At 40.2% G+C, this 14,516-nt stretch overlaps 1 protein-coding gene across 1 annotated transcript in view; it reads right to left on the reverse strand.

Moving 5' to 3' along the window:
• LOC123846191 (protein FAM163A) overlaps positions 1 to 14,166 on the reverse strand; it is an 88,836-nt gene extending 74,670 nt beyond the window's left edge. Inside the window, exon 1 of the mRNA XM_064594244.1 lies at positions 14,086 to 14,166. The gene's annotated coding sequence lies outside the window, so the exon portion shown is untranslated. The remainder of the gene's footprint in view (positions 1 to 14,085) is intronic.
• Positions 14,167 to 14,516: the final 350 nt, after the last annotated feature.

The following is a 14,516-nucleotide window of genomic DNA, read 5'->3' on the forward strand; positions in this document are numbered from 1 at the left end:
AGCATTTGGTGTCACTATTTTTTAAATTTTACCCATCTTGATAAATGCATAGTGCCATCTCCTTGTGCTTGTAATTTCCATTCCCCTAATGGCAAATAATGTTGAACATCTTTTCATGTACTAATTTAGCATCAGTATTTCCATCTATATGCTCTGTTGGTGAAATATCTGTTTATGCCTTTTGGACACTTTCTAATCAGATTGTTCTTTTGAGTTATGATAATTTGCATATTCTAGATCCTAGGGGTTTTTTTGTTTTTGTTTGTTTGTTCGTTTGTTTGTTTGTTTGTTTTAGAAAGAAAATGCACCCAGCAGGAGGAGGGACAGAGGGAGAGAGACTCCTAAGCAGGCTCCACACTCAGCCCACAGCCCCAGGCAGGGAGGCAGGGCTTGATGAGGGGCTTGAGCTCAAGACCCTGAGATCATAACCTGACCCAAAATCAAGTGTCAGATGCTTAACCAACTGAGCCACCCAGGCGCCCCTAGATCCTAGTCTTTTTGTAGATACGTGGCTTGTAACTATTTTCTCCCAGTCTATAGATTATCTTTCATCCTCTTTACATGGATTTTGCAGAGGAATTTTTAAATTTTGATAAGGTCCAATTTTTTCAGTTTTTCCTATTATGGGTCATGGAGTTTCTGTCAAGTGTAAGAACTCTTTGCCTAGCCTTACATCCCAAAGATTTTCTCCAATTTTTTTTCCTCTTTCATGTTTTACCTTTAAGTCTGTGACCCATTATGCGTTAATTTTTTATATAAGATGTGAGATTCTGGTTGAGTTTTTTTTCCTTGCCCAAGCATGTCCAATTGTTTTAGCACCGTTTGTTGAAAAGCTATCTATCCTTCATTGAATTGCTTTTGCACCTTTGTCAGGAACTTACTGAGCATATTTGTGTGGGTCTATTTCTGGATTCTCTATTCTGTTCCGTTGATCTCTTCCTCCACCAATACCACACAGGTTGAAATTGAGCAGGCTGATTCTGCCCATGATATTCTTCTTATCCAAAATTGTTTTAGGTCTTCTAGTTCCTCTGCCTTTCCATTTATGCTTTAGAATAATCTTCTCTATATCTACCAAGAACCTTGCTGGCATTTTGGTTTTTTGTTTTGTTTTGTTTTGTTTTGTTTGTTTTTTAAAGATTTTATTTTATTTTTTTGACAGAGAGACAGTGAGAGAGGGAACAAAAGCAGGGGGAGCAGGAGAGTGAGGAGCAGGCTTCCCTCTGAGCAGGGAGCCCGATTCAGGGCTCAAGCCCAGGACCCTGGGACCATGACCTGAGCCGAAGGCAGACGCTTAACGACTGAGCCACCCAGGCGCCCCTTGCTGGCATTTTGATATTAGGGAGAAATATTCAGCCTTTCATCACTGAGTATAAATTAAGCATAAATAGTAGGTATCAAGCTAACAAATTTTCCTTCTATCTGTAAGTATCAAGCTAACAAAATTTCCTTCTATTTTTATTTTTGTGAAAATTTTTGTGATAAATGGGTGTTGAATTTTGTTGAATGTTTTTACATTGGGTTATATAAGCATGTGATTTTTCTTTTTTAGCTTGTTAATATGGTGGATTATGTCCATTGCTTTTTGAAAATTAAACCAGCCTTGCATCCCTGGAATAAAGCCTACTTGGTCATGTTACATAATTCTTTTTATGTATTGCTAAATTCTATCTGGTAATATTTTGTTGAGCATTTCTTGCATCTATATTCATGAGAGATATTGGTCAGTGGTTTTGGTTATTTGTACTATCTTTGCCTGGTTTTGGTATCGGGATAATACTAGCTTCATAAAATAAACTTGAACGTGTTCCCTCCTCTACTACTTTCTGGAAGAGATTATGTAGATTTGATGTTAAGTCTTGTTTAAATGTTTGGTAGACTTCTCTGGTAAATCTGTCTGGGCCTGGGCCTTTTAGAAGATTTGAAATTGTAAGTTTAATTTTCTTAACAGTTACGGGGTGATTAAAATTGTCTATTTCAGACTGGATGAGAGGTGGTACTTTGTATTTTTCAAAAAACTGACATTTCCCCTAAGTTGTCAGATTTGTGTGTGTAGAGTTATTTATTGGATTCCCTTTCTTTCTCTTTGATATCTGCAGAGTGTGTAATGATCCCATTTCGTTCCTGAAACATTGGTCATTTGTGTTGTCCCCCTCCTTTTTGTCCTTTGCCAGTCTTGCCAAAGGCTCATTAATTTTATCAATCTTTTAAAAGAAACAATCTATTGTCAATTTTATCGATTTCTTCTTGTCTTAATTACATCCTTTCTTCTTCTTGTTTTAAGTTTATTTTGCTCCTTTTTCCTTAGATTCTTGAGGTGGAAGCTTAGATTATTGATTAAAGACTTTCTTCTTTTCTAATATATGCATTTAGTGCTATAAATTTCCCTCTCGGGACTGCTTTAGCAGAGTCCCACAAGTTCTGACATTTGTATTTTCATTTTCATTCAGCTCAATGTATTTTTTATTTCCCTTAAAACCTCCTTTTTGATCAATGGGTCATTTACAAGTGTGTTGTTTGATTTCCAAGTGTTTGGAGATTTCCTGTTATCTTTCTGTTATTGATTTCTACTCTGATTCCATTGTGGTTGGCCTCCTTCTCTCCACTTTTCCTGTCCTGTCTAGAACTTCAAGTGAAATTCTGAATTGCAGTGGAAAGAGCAGACATCTTATCTTGTTCTTGATCTTAGGGGGAAAGCATTCAGTCTTTCACCATTAAGTATAAGCTTAGCTGTGAGGTTTTCCATAGATGTCCTGTATTAGGTTGAGGAAGATCCCTTCTGTTCCTACTTTGTTGAGTGTTTCATAATAACAGGGTGTAGGATTTTGCCAAATGCTTTCTGCATCTGTTACTGTCATCAAGTGGTTTTGGCCTTTATTCTGTTCAAATAGTGTATTATATTCAATGATTTTTGGTTGTTAAAACAACCTTGAATTCCTAAGTTAAATCTCACATGGTCCTGGTGTATAATCCTTTCTAAATGTTGCTGATTAGTTAATATTTTATTGAGAAGTTTGGCATCTATATTCATAAGGGATATTTGTTTATAGTTTTTTCTTCTCGTATGTCTATCGGGTTTTGGTGTCAGGGTAATACTAGCCTCAGAGAATAAATTGGGAAGTATTCCTCCTACTGTTGTTTGGAGGAGTTTGTGGAGGTTGGTATGAATTCATCTTCCAATGGTATAATTCATCAGCTCTCTGGATCTGGGCCTTACTTTGTGAGTAGTGTTTTAATTACTAATTCAATCTCTTTACTTGCTATCGGTGTATTCAGATTTTTCTATTTCTCCTTGAATTAGTTTCAGTAGTTTATGTCTTTCTGGAAATGTCTCCATTTCATTTAGGTCATCTAATTTGTTGGCGTACAACTGTTCATGGTATTCCTTTATCACCCTGTTACTTCTGTAAGGTTGGTAGTGACTACCTGTCATTCTTGAGCTTTCTTCTGTCCCTTTTTCTTGATCAGTCTCCTTACAGGGCTGTTAATTTTGTTGCCCTTTTCCAAGATGCAGTTTTAGTTCCATTGGCACCCTATTGTCTGTTTTCTATTGTATTTATTTCCACCCTAATCTTTATTAGTTCTTTTTTCCTCTTGCTTTGGGTTTAGCATGTTTTTCTCTAGTTTCCTAAGGTGGAAGTTCAGGCAATTGATTTGAGAACCTTTTTCTTTTTTAATATAGATGTTTCCAGGTATCAATTTCTCCCTAATCATTGCTTTCACTGCATTCCATGAATTTGGGGTGCATTCTGTTTTCATTTTCACTCGTCTCACATTTTCTAGTTTTCCATGCGATTTCTTCCTGGAACCACTGGTTATGTGGGAGTGGCTATTTGATGTTTAATTTCTTCATATTTGTGAATAAATTTCTCAAATTTCTATTATTATCTAATTTTATTCCATTCTGATAAGAGAACATGTTCTCTATGATATCAAACCTGTTGTTGAGGCTTACTTTATGGCCTAATATATGGTCTATCCTAGAGAATATTTCATGTGCACTAGAGAAAAATGCTGTTGCTGGTGGAGTCTCTATAGACGTGTGTTATATCTAGTTGTTTTATAGTGCTTTTCAAGTCTGCTATATCCTTGTAGATCTTCTGTCTAGTTGTTCTACTCATTATCAGAAGTGGTATATTGAAGTCTCCACCTTTTGGGGTGCCTGGCTGGCTCAGTCGGTAAAGCATGTGACTCTTGATCTCAGGGTTGTGAGTTCAAGCCCCACGTTGGGCGTAGAGCTTACTTAAAAAATTTTTAAAAGAAATTAAAGTCTCCAACTTTTGTTGTTAAATTGTCTATTTTCCCTTCAATTCTATCACTTTTTGCTTCATGTATTTTTGAGCTATAGTGACATTTTTCACATATGAATGTGTAAGCAAAACTTTTGAATTTTCACCACTAAGTATGGTATGGAGTCTTTGAGATCATCATGGTGTAATGAAACCCAGGATGAAAGATCGTGTAGCAAAAGAGCATCACTTTGGCCACACACTACACATTGGAAGTGAGTTACCAAATCCAACCCACATTCAAGTACAAGTGCTCCTCCACTTGCTATTCACTCGACCCTGGAGTGTAAGTCCTTTAGGCTCCCAACCTGAGGCAGGAGGTGGTTTCCCAGCATCCATACTTCGGGTGAACCATGGGCTCCAACATTTGATTACCAAATGCCCCCCAGTTGCTCTAAATGTAAGGCTCATCAGTTTGAATTTCTATCCTCTCTTGAGACTTAAAGCTAGTAATTTTCCTTATGAACTTGTTGGATCTTTGATGCTTTTAATATGATTTTAAACATTTTCTCAAAACCTTTAGTTATCCTCAGCTTACCCTGCCTTTGTCAGAATTTGAAGTGCTCCAGTTGCCTATGTGAATGTGTTGTTGTTTTAATCTGGAAGGACTTATTTTGGGTAAAAAAATACTGCCTTTTTGCTAAACATCAATAGGACTATATCAAAGAAAAAAGTAATTACCCATACCTTTTGCACTCTTAGATGCATTCTAGTAAAGTAATATTTTTCTACTGACTTTCATTATAAAATCAAAGGACCACTCAAACAGGGGCCACATCACTTAATTGGAGTGAGATAAAACCCTGTCCTCCTCCTAGTCTCCCAGGCCACTGGAAACATCTCCTCCTGCCTTATGCCTCTCTTTCCTAAGCAGTTTTAGTGTTGTCAGTGTAACTGGGAAAAAAACTGCTTTTTATCTAAACCCAGGTTCTTCTGGTGGAAGCTTCCTGAGATATCAAAAAGGGATATTACCTTAATTTTTTCTTTATGACCAACTCTGCCATCTGACCTTCAAACCACGTAGTAAATCAGAGCTAGGATTCAAGTTTTTCTTTTTAGAGATGTCAACTATTGTTTAATCAGTAATTAAGATCACAGTTTTCTCTAAAGAGGGCAGCATTATAAAGCCCAGCTCAGTAGTTTTCTCTTGTATAGATCTACAATCCCTTACCAACAATTTGAAATTCACAAATCTCTGAAAGTCAGTTTAGAAAAGATCTCATTTGAGAACAAAACCAGATCTGACCTGATCTGATTTGGGGGCAAAACTTAAACTCCAGTGAGGTTATTTAAAGTCTTTATCTCATTTTCATGCCAATAGTTATTCATTTTGCTGCAAAAACATTGATGTTTGTTGCTCCAGTCTCTATTTGGGGTGTGTTATGCTAATAGACAGGTAATGCACCAAATTACCTTTCTAAATTTTGGGCGCCGGAGGGACTGATTTTCAAAAAAACTGTTATCCATGAGGCAAGAGGAAGATTTTGTTGCTCCTGGGATGTAAGGAACAAGGAAGAAGAGAAGAGGAAATTGGACACGTGTGTATAGCCGAAGACTGAGTTTTACCACGGCACCCCTTTCTGTGACCTTCTTCCCCCTAATCCTCAGCAAAATTTCTACACTAACAATACATTTTTCCATGAGTGAATTTGTAGGTGTGGGGAAAGAGGTGAAGGTGGTTGGCTTTGTGCCTGTTTCAATGTAGGTCAGAAAAGAGGCCGCACATGTGGACATATGAGCACAGACACGAGAGGAATGTGAGGAAGTTCTGAGGACTCCCAGAAATGGTGAGGGTGGGGCAGGGGTCTTCTCTCACAAGGCCTTGGAATTGGGATTGTGGTAAAGGTATAATTAATTATCTAAGGGGGAAAAAAGGGGGGCCTGCTACCCCTGTGAAGGTCTGAATTTCATCTTGCATTTAAATTTACTCAAAATCGCATTTTCTCCTGTCTCTGGTTCCTGGTCTCCCTTATACAAGTGAAACATCTATCCTCTCTTGAGACAAAGTCTTTTATTTTCTAGTTGTTTCATGGGAATTGGGAATTACTGAATTCCTCTCACCTGTTCCGGCGACCTGGCTGATGCATGAGATTCCATAACCACTTTACAGCTGCTTTCAAGGTTGACCGCGGTCAACCTCTCCTTTTAGGAGGATACAAATATTACTCATTAAAACAACGTGCTGAAGAGCACTATAAGCATAGCGAGGTACTTTCTCATGATTGAATTAAAATAATTGGTTACAGAAAAATGGGAATTAAAAAAGTGTGTTTGGCTGTATGGGGACAGAGTTCCAGTACGCACACCCTAAAAGTTCCACCAGCCCCAGAGAGCTGTGGGGCATCTGTGTTTCCATAGAAAGCAAAGTTGACATCTAATTTCCATGTTGGCATGGGCCACCAGAAGATATTTAAGGGTGAATCAGTTCTTTACTAGAAATTCACAAAAGAGGGGTACCTGGGTGGTTCAGGTGGTTAAATGGCTGCCTTCGTCTCAGGTCATGATCCCGGGGTCCTGGGATCAAGCCCCACATCAGGCTCCTGGCTCAGCGGGGAGCCTGCTTCTCCCTCTCCCTATGCCTCTCCCCTGCTCGTGCTCTCTCTCTCTCTCTGTATCTCTGTGTCTCAAGTGAATAAATAAAATCTTAAAAAAAAAAAAAGAAATTCACAAAAGAGCTATGAGATAATTCAGTAAATGAACAAGGGGCAATTTCTTATTCAGATTTATAACCTCTATAATTGTTTCCTGCAACTTCTGTAAAATATTAAACTATAGGAGAATCATTTAAAGAAATGGAATTAGTTGGCCTTTGGTCTATTTTTAGCCACCTAAAACAAAGACAAGATACTAGCTTGTTTATCTTTCCCAACACAATTATACATTTAGCAATTAATTCACATCTCTGGGAGCTTCTCCATGGCCCATGAGAACTGGGATTTTTTAGTCCATTTTACACATGGGGAGAGAGTATATAAGTGACTTACTCAAGTTATACAAAAGATCTCAACAGACCTAGGAACTGATCGTTGGCACTAAGTCTCTCTTTGCCATCAAAGATGTGATATTGGTCTTGTTCCTGATCTTAGAGGAACTTAAGAGTTTTTCACATTGAGTATGATGTTAGCTATGAGCTTGTCATATATTGCTTTATTATGATGAGGTACATTTCTTCTATAACTAATTTGTTGAGAGTTTCGATCATGAAAGGATGTTGATTTTGTCAAATGATTTCTATTACAATGATCACATGATTTTTGTCTTGCATTTGTTAATGTGATGTTCGCATTTATTGCCTTGTGTATGTTGAACCATCCTTACATCCCACGGACCTGTCCAAATTAATCATGGTATATGATGCCTTTAATGTGCTGTTGAATTCTGCTTCTAGTATTTTCTTGAAGATTTCTGCAAGTATGTTCATCAGGGATATTGGCCTGTAGTTTTCTTTTCTTGTAGTGTCCTTATCTGGCTTTGATATCAGAATAATGCTGGTCTCAGGAACAAGAAAAGGATGCCCACTCTCCCCCTTCCTATTCAGCACAGTCCTGGAAGTCCTAGCCAGAGTAATTAGACTACAAAAAGAGATAAAGGCATCCAAATTGGGAAGGAAGAAGTAAAACTGTTTCCATTTGCAGATGACATGATATTGTATTAGAAAGACATAAAGGCTCCATCAGAAAATTGATAGAACTAATAAATTTAGTAAAGTCGCAAGATACAAAATCAACATGCAAAAATCAGTTGCATTTCTATATATCAACAACAAACCATCAGAAAGAGAAGTCAAGAAAACAGTCCCAGTTACAACAGCATCAAAAACAAACAAAAAATACTTAGAACTAAATTTAACAAGGAGGCAAAAGATCTGTACAATGAAATCAACAAGACACTAAAGAAAGAAATTGAAGAGGATGCAAACAAATGGAAAGATATCCCATGTTTACTGATTGGAAGAATTAATATTATTAAAATGTCTATACCACCCAAAGTGATCTACAGATTCAATGCAATCTCTATAAAAATTCCAATGGCATTTTCTACAGAAATAGAAAAAAATATTAAATTCCAAAATTCATATGGAACCACAAGAAACCCCAATAAAGCTAAAGCAATCTGGAAAAGAACAAACCTGGATGTATCACACAAACTATAATAATCAAAACAGTATGGTACTGGCATAAAAACAAAGACCTAGACCAAAATAACAAATTTTAGAGCCCAGAGATAAACCCATGCATATATAATCTTTGAAAGGTCTCCAAGAACCAAGAATGCAATAGGGGGAAAAGACAGTCTCTTTAATAACTGGTATTGGGAAAACTGTAAATCCACATGCAAAAGAATGACACTGAACCCTATCTTACTCACAAAAATTAACCAGAAGTGGATTAAAAACTAAAAGGTAGGACCTGAAATTGTGAAACTTCTAGAAGAAACACTTAAGGAAAAATCTTCCTGACATTGGTCTTGGCAGTGGTTTATTGGATATGTCACCAAAAGCACAAGCAACAAAAGCAAAAAATAAGTGGAACTACATGGAATTAAAACTTCTGCACTGCCAGGGAAACCGTGAACAAAATGAAAAGGCAGCCTACAGAATGGCAGAATATATTTACAAACCTTATATCTGATAAGGGGTTAATATCCAAAATACATAAGGAACTTCTACAACTCAATAGCAAAAAACGAACGAACAAAATAAAACAAAATTCCATTAAAAATGGGTAAAAGACTTGAATAAATGCTTTTTCAAAGAAGACATAGAAATGGACAGCAGGTACATGAAAAGGTGCTCAACATCACTAGTCATCAAGGAAACAGAAATCAAAACCACATTGAGGTATCATCTCGTACCTGTTAGGATGGCTTTTATCAAAAAGACAGGAGATAACAAGTGTTGGTGTGGAAAAAAGGGAACCCTTGTGCATGTAAACTGGTGCAGCCACCAATGCAAAGGAGTATGGAGGTTCTGCAAAAAACTAAAGATAGGACTACCATACAGTGAGCAATCCCACTTCTGAGTATGTATCCAAAGGAAACAAAATCATTGTCTCAGAAGTTTCTACACTCCCATGTTCACAGCGGTACTATCCACAATATCCAAGATATGGAAACAACCAAGTGTCTGTCAACAGATGAGTGGATAAAAAAGATGTGATATAGGGGTGCCTGGGTGGCTCAGTTGGTTGAGTGTCTGCCTCTGGCTCAGGGCGTGACCCCAGGGTTCTAGGATCGAGTCCCGCACTGGCCTCCCTGCTCAGCAGGGAGGCTGATTCTCCCTCTTCCGCTCCCCCTGCCTGTGTTCTCTCTCTCTCTCTCTGTCAAGTAAATAAAATAAAATCTTGAAAAAAATGTGATATATACATATATATACATATATATGAATATTATTCAGCCATGAGAAAGAAGGAAATCCTGCCATTTGTAAAAACATAGATGGGCCTTGAGGACATTATGCTAGGTGAAATAAGCCAGACAAAGAAAGACAAATACTGCATGATATCACTTATAGTGAAATCTAAAAAAGCTAAACTCATAAACAGAATAGGATGGTGGAATGGTGGTTACCAGTGGCTGAGGGGCAGGGGAAATGGGGAGATGCTGGTCAAAGAGTACAAGTCTTCAGTTATAAGAAGAATAAGTTTGGAGGAATCTAAGGTACAGCATGATCACTTTGGTGAATAATACTGTATTGTATACTTGGAATTTGCTAAGAAAGTAGACCGTCAACATTCTCACTACACGCACACACGCACACGCCCACACAACGGGCACACAGGTAACTCTGAGATAGTTGATATGTTCATTAACCTGATCGTGGTAATCATTTCACAAAGTATATTAAACCATCACCTTGTACATATAAAAATATATACATGTGTATTTGTCTTTTATACCTCAGTGAAGCTGGAAAAAAAGAAGAAATAAAAGACAGCAACTTCACAACAACAAAAACAGGATGTGGTATTTGCCCCCTAAAGAGACTTTCGACAGCATATCTGTAAGCAGGTAGATGGGCACAAGGGAAGAGATCGTGTTCTAGAACCGGCAAACTGCAGGAAGACACAGGGAATCATGATGGCTGTGCTAAATGCCGCCGTGGGGGTCAATGCTCGGTCCTTCTGCAGCAGCCCAAGTCCAGAGCTTTGTTTATCTGGCCCAAGGTGGGCACCACTAGTCAATGTTTTCTTCTTATACCTGAAGTTATAGTCTAAAATCTACCATATAAATTTACTGCCATCTCCTATTTCTTGTCTTGTAGAGCAAACTGCCTTCGTTCCTCCGGAAATCTGAGATTGCTCTCCCACTGGTATCATTGCTGTGTGGGGAGGAGCCCTCGATCTCTGCACTTGGCTCAGTCTCGCTCTCTGAGGCTCTCACATCACCAGTGGTTTGCTCGTTGTCATCTGGACATTGACTGCTGCTTCAGTCCCTCCTTCGCTATTCCACATCCAAGCTTACATGTGTAGCTTTTCATGGCAGATGACCCCCTAAGACTACATCCCCTCTCTCTTCCCAGGCCATTCTGTCTGCTCTTCTTTCAACACTCCATGGATTTGTCCACTGACTCTACACACGGTACTGGGAGAAGTTTTGCTTCAACTTAATGAAGGAAGCACAACTACCCATTTCAAAAAATGAGTGTGTTGGGTTTGTCTCACTAAAATGAATCGTGGGCATTAAGACACACATTCTTTGGCAAATTCATTGTAATGCCAAATTCCATAAAAAATAAATCAAAATTTCCAATTAAACCAAAAAAAATTAAAATTCCAATTTAAATGCCCGATTCGGCAAATAAACTTCTTTGTAAACTTGGAACTTTCCTCAGAGAAGAAGCATTTACTGTAATAAATAACTGTGGGGACAACACAGGGATAAACACATAATCTTTCCGTTTGTTCTCCCTACCAACAATGATTTGAGCTTTATATTCCATCTATTTTTTTAATCATATAATTTTCAAGAGTTGCTGAATGCAAATCAGTACTCTTTTACACTAAAGACACACACACACACACACAGACTCTGGTTTTAGATCCAGCATAATAACTTGCAGAGTTGGGCGCTTAATATTTTCTGCTGATGACCACAAACGTGTTCATTTCAGCTTGAAAAACAAACACCCCCAGGGCGCCTGGGTGGCTCAGTCAGTTAAAGGGCTGTCTTCGGCTCGGTTCATGATCCCAGGGTCCTGGGATCGAGCCCCGTGTCAGGCTCCTTGCTCGGCAGAGAGCCTGCTTCTCCCTCTCCCTCTGCCTGCCTCTCTGCCTACTTGTGCTCTCTATCTGTCTGTCAAATAAATAAATAAAATCTTTTAAAAAAAAGAAAAGAAATACACCCCCATAGATTCTTCCTGGGGTACTGGTTTCTACTTTCTACCAAAGGCAAAGAAAGAGAATGTCACCAGGGGGCTTTTCCTTCCCAGAAACTTGCTGCCCAGCCCCTGAGACAAGAGTCCATATGGTGCTCTGACCCCCCAGAGCCACATCGGAGGCCAGATGTGAAGGCTGTCTGTCTACCACATCTGTCGCCCTGTGATCCCAGGAGCGTTTTGAATGACTTCTACTACTTTGGTGGGAGTGGAGGTTCTATCCTTCTCCAGCACGTTCCCAGAAAGAGGAAATCCGTCTCTTTTCAAAGTATACAAAGGTTATGGAGGCTTAGCCTTGTTTCCTATTGTACTGTTTGCAAAGGGCTTACGGACGCCAGCACGTGACCCTGGTGGCAGTCAGCACTTGCACGTGGGGAGGTCAATGCTCCCCCACTCCCCATGGAATGAAAGGCGACTGGGCTGTATGGATGGTGAGTGAGGGCTCTTTGCAACACCCAACCTGTCCTTCGTCTTGGCTACCGGCCTCAAACACCGTCTTCCTTCCAGCCAGGGCTGACAGGAGGCCAGGCCCCAAAGGTAGGAGGCTGATGTTCAAATCTCCTAATGGAGCTTGACAGCAGCTGGATTAAAAGCCCAAATGCAGCATCCAGAAAGCAGTGCAGGACAGCATCTGCATCCTCTCCCTGTCCGTTTCTCCTGCTCTCGGCTCCTTATTTTTTTTAGAGAGCTGAACCATAAGAGAGAAACAGAGGCTTAAGAATAAAAGCACGCTGATAAAAGGGCTTTGGTGAGTGGGAAAAGAGGGCAGACGTAACCTTTGTTGTGAGATTTCTAGGGGCCAGGAGCTAGGTTTGTCTGCAGAACAAATTCCTTTGAGGAAGCAGAGATCAGTAAGCAAAGGACATCATGTCGGTCATGGTAATACTGTTCTGCTAGCTAGGCTCGTTTGTAAAACCAGGCCAACTTGGAAAGCAACTACTGACTTACTTTCTCAGTGCAGGTGACAACTGTTACGAGCAAGCAAGAGCCTCCCCAGCCTCAACTCTGCCCCCCCCGCACCTCCACTTCTCAGCACACGACCTCCTGGGGTTACATTTCCACTTCGGCACTGAATTGTTGCCTCACTCAGTTGGTGAAACTCTAAGATCCTTGAGGGTCAAGCAGTGCATTGAAATTAATTCAAAAATATTTACAGATTGGGCGCCTGGGTGGCTCAGTTGGTTAAGCGACTGCCTTCGGCTCAGGTCATGATCCTGGAGTCCCTGGATCGAGTCCCGCATCGGGCTCCCTGCTCAGCAGGGAGTCTGCTTCTCCCTCTGACCCTCCCCCCTCTCATGTGCTCTCTCTCTCTCATTCTCTCTGTCTCAAATAAATAAATAAAATCTTTAAAAATATATATATATTTACAGATTGTCTATACTTTATACTCAGCTGAAGGGAATTCGAAGACATTTGAGGAGCTCACAAAAATAAGACACACACAAAGCAACTATATGTCAATGCAAGGCAGCAATTGAGTGAGGTCATAAATACGTGGTGTTATACGATGAATGTATGCCAGATTTCCTCGGGAAAGGAGATTGTGCTAGGGAGATGACAGGGGAGGGCATGAAGAAGGAACAGCTCCAAGAAGAGTAGCTTCAGGATGCTGCCTTTCACCTGGCAGGAGGAGAAACAGAAGGGTCCAGTCTGACTCTGTCACCTTGAAGATGAGAAGGAATGTTCTTCTCCTCCAAGAACGAGAGCTACCCAGCTGGGTACAAAATAGATGCATTTACTGAAAATCTGGGATTAACTAATTCTTTTTTTTTTAAGATTTTATTTATTTACTTGACAGAGAGAGACACAGCGAGAGAGGGAACACAAGCCGGGGGAGTGGAGAGGGAGAAGCAGACTTCCCACAGAGTGGGGAGCCCAATGTGGGGCTCGATCCCAGGACCCTGGGATCATGACTTGAGCCGAAGGCAGACACCCAACGACTGAGCCACCCAGGCGCCTCGGGATTAACTAATTCTTTAACAGGACTGACATGTGCATGGGAACCAGTATGGACCAAGTGCTTAGAACAGGAGCCGGTGCCTTGAGGGACAGGATCCCAGTGACTTAGGGAGGAACATCATCAGCCCTCTCTCCCTTCTGCTAGGGTAGTTTGTGTTGATTGTAGGCTATCCAAATTGCTTTGTCTTTTTATCCCTGTGGCTAATCTTTGGCCATATGAGTGCTCATAAATAGTGACAACTGGGGACATGCGTCTGTTTGGCAGACAGTTAGCAAACAAAAGACCAAAAGCAAACCAACCACAAACACGCCAACGCCACTTCTCCCAAATTGTCCCAGGAAAATATGGAAATACCAGAAAACCTGTCTAGAGACCATAGAATTCCCTGGGTGCTCTTGCATCTGTGCTGATTCCGATAAAGGTGGGACAGAGCCACAGAGAGAAGGAGAAAGATCACTTACTGGCTGAAATCTGGTGCTTCGCAGCCCCTCCAAAGCCCTCTTTCAGGCTGAAATGAGCAGTCATGCAGCCTCATCCTGCCGGCACCAAATGCACCCTGACAGGCCACTTAAAACACAAAGTCTCTCCATTTACAATTCCTGGAAACGTAACTTTTATCCAGAGAGGCCAGAGATATAATCATTCACAACTGTGGATAATACTCTGAGTGACTGTGCATTCTCAGGACTCATATAAGACAATCACAGGTTGCAAACATTTTTAGGAGAAAGTGAACTTTGAACAGACATGGGAAAGACTGGGAGTAGGAAATATAACACTAAGAATAGCTACACGCTCATTCTGTGCCAAACACTGGGCTCGGCGCGGCACACGCGCGGCTTGATTTAAACTGTGTGACAACATTCCAGCCACTGTCCCATTTTCTGTGTCC

This window comes from Mirounga angustirostris, unplaced genomic scaffold (genome assembly GCF_029215605.1).
Source record: "Mirounga angustirostris isolate CCGP_5_RB_7025 unplaced genomic scaffold, mMirAng1.0.hap1 SCAF_6, whole genome shotgun sequence".
In the NCBI taxonomy this organism is placed as follows: Eukaryota; Metazoa; Chordata; class Mammalia; order Carnivora; family Phocidae; genus Mirounga; species Mirounga angustirostris.